Source organism: Rhineura floridana, chromosome 7 (genome assembly GCF_030035675.1).
Source record: "Rhineura floridana isolate rRhiFlo1 chromosome 7, rRhiFlo1.hap2, whole genome shotgun sequence".
Lineage (NCBI taxonomy): Eukaryota > Metazoa > Chordata > Lepidosauria > Squamata > Rhineuridae > Rhineura > Rhineura floridana.
This window is the reverse complement of record NC_084486.1, coordinates 148564971-148567948: the sequence shown is the minus strand read 5'-3', so window position 1 is coordinate 148567948 and position 2978 is coordinate 148564971. Positions and strand designations below refer to the sequence as shown.

The window sequence follows — 2978 nt, the reverse complement described above, 5'->3', positions numbered from 1 at the left end:
TGGTGGAGGCCAAGTGCAAATACAGTATTCTCACACACACACACGTACATTGTCATCTTTCACCTCCACAGTTCTTTATCTCCATTCTGCTGCTGCCTCCTTCTCCTCCTTTATCCATGTTCTTGACCTCCGGATCCTTTTCCCCTCCATTCCATTCTTCACCACCACTATCCATTTTTTAAAATAATTCTTTTCTCTACTCCACCCCGTCTCACTCTCTGCTTCCTCCCTCGTCGCCTCCTACCCATCCACAGAGCATGAGGAAAGAGCGACACTGCACAGAAGCCCAGTTTGAGGCACATAATTTTCATCCACAAATCAGAGGAGCAGAAGACTTCCCCTGCTCCCCCCCCCAAGTAATGCCCAAAAGTAATTCTGGAAACGTTACAATTACTCCACAAAAGTTAGTAAAATTACTCCTAGTTCTATTACAATCAAAATGTAAAGGAATTACCCACTCGTTACTCAAAAAAGTAATGAATTACAAGTAATTAGTTACTTGTAACTAGTTACTTCCAAGCTCTGGATAAGAGTATTTGTTGTAGAATCTTGAGTATTACTTTACTTGCATGGGATATCCTTTTCTTGTTTAGTCCGAGTGCATTTTTTGTCAATAACCAAGATTCTTTGGTTAAAGTACAATGGATGCGTGGTTTGATCCAAGGGAACAGTGAATAAACTAGAGCAGGGGTTCCCAAACCTTTTTCCCCCCACGGACCACTTGAAAATTGCTGATGGTCTTGGCGGACCACTTAATGATTTTCCCACCTGTCGTAGCAATTCTTCTGCACTGTGCTAGGTGCTAGGCTACGGTTTTTAATTGCATTTTCACTTGTTTTATTTCTTGTACAGTAATACCTCAGTTAACAAATCCTCCAGGAACGAAGCTCCTTTTAGCAAAGTCTTTTGGGGGGCATTGTCAGAATGTGGCTCCTTGTCTACTGGATTGTGGCTGCTGCAGGTAGCTCTCTCACATTTTGCTGGAATGGCACTGCTAGCCGGATGGCACAGAGGTCTCCACAGTAAACAGTGCTTCAGTGCCCTGTAAGCACTGTTTACTGCAGATGCATCTGCTCGAGTGCAGGGGAGGATGGCAGAGAGAGAAACCAAGCATGAGGGGGTGGCAGCTGCCCCTTGCCTGCCTGCTCAAGTGTACGGAGAGGAGAACTGTCCTCAAAGCTTGAGACTGCTATGGCAAGATGCTACAAGATAAAAGAAAAAAGGCAAGGCAGACATCCCTGGATGCATTTTTGAAGAAGCTTTCAAGGGGTCTGTATGCAAGGCTTACCTGACCTGGTTGTTTCATTTCAGACGTGTGCATTGTTAGTTTTGAATAAAACATTTGCTGAACTATGTTCACCTCCTCTTCTTTTTTGTGGTATAGAAGCCTACCCCTATTCTTTCCATGTTATTCCTACGTATGGTACCAGAATTTCTGTTAAAGAAGTAACGTCCAGGAACACATGCACTTTGTTAACTGAGATATTGCTGTACTGTATTTCATTGTATTTCAGTTTGCATCAAATACAATTAAAAATCAATATATTTAATGTGGACATGCCACAGACTACCTGAATGAGGCTCGCGGACCACTGGCGGTCCATGGACCACAGCTTGGGAAACCCTGACCTAGAGTATCTCACCCAGACATCCTTGCCTTGGGTCTTTTATCCAACCTACTACAGAGTCCTATTGCTCTATAGGAGGTAGCAACTTGTGGGTTCAGTCCTGGTGATAAAGTTGGGATGCCCAGCTAATCTGGGTATTACTGGGGCTATTAGCCATCACAGCTAAATTCTTCCAGTGCATTCCTGGCTTAAATCCAAGCCAGGGATGCCAACGGCTTTTCTTAGCTGGCGTGCCTTGAATTCAAGCTGCATTTAGCAGTGCACTTACAGCGCATGCCTGATTCTTTCCTTTGAAGCTGAATCACCTAACGTCATTGTAACATAGAGATGGGGGAGAAATTTGATTCAGTTCACGTTTAAAGACAAACCTACCTAATCCACCCTTTCTGAAACCATATGCAAACAGAAACATGGGCATCCTTCAAGATACGCTCTATTCCAAATTTTTGCAAGACAGTTCTCCAGCCAAGTCATGTGTACAAAACTGCAGATGCTGAAGTACAGCATCCGTAAAGATGCATATTGTGAAAACAACATAACAAAATTGTTTTGCAGTAGGGAAACCTGCTCTTCAAAAATGGGGATAACAGGAGAAATTCGCTGATGAATTTTCATGAAGCCTTTAAAAAAAAAGCACGTGGCAAATCCCTCTTTTGGATGCTGTTTTCCCTCCCTCCTGCCTTGCAGATCCATTCCTTTCCTTTCCTGTTCTCTTGATCACTTGTCTTTCGGCATCTTGAAAAGTAGATAGAGCTGAAAGAGGAAGTGGGAGAGAGCGGACCTCTTCCCAGTTCCTCCTACACTTTTGTTGTTGTTGCTGTTATATGCCTTCAACTTGATTACGACTTATGGCAACCCTATGAATCTTTTTTGGATATATTCATAGGGGTTTCATGGTAAGAGGCATTCAGAGGTGGTTTACCATTGCCTTCCTCTAAGCCTATGGCACCTGGTATTCCCAGGTGGTCTCCCATCCAAGGACTAACCAGGCCTGACCCTGCTTAGCTTCTGACATCAGACAAGATCAGGCGTGTTCAGGGTAGTATGTCCATCCTTCATTTTTATGTGCCTTTTAAGAAGGTTTACCCTCTCCACCTCATGACAAAGGGGGCAATGTGGGAATGGCTCAGAGGCTTTGCAGGAAGCAGGAAGCCCTCAAGGGCACCTTGGTGTCCACAGGTGCCACATTAGGTGCTCTGTTATCTTTTGGGCGCCTACTGAAGACCTTCCTCTTTCAACAAGCCTTTTAAGTAGAGACCTTATCCCAGTCTGCATCTGTGTTGGAATTGCTTTTTAATGTTTCTAAACCTTCTCTTTTAAAAAAACATGTCTTTAAAGAGCTTTCAAAAA

General features: G+C 43.7%; 1 pseudogene; it reads right to left on the bottom strand.

The window, feature by feature from the left end:
- Positions 1-2565: 2565 nt before the first annotated feature.
- Positions 2566-2684, bottom strand: LOC133389813 (5S ribosomal RNA; annotated as a pseudogene).
- Between the last annotated feature and the right edge of the window lie 294 nt (positions 2685-2978).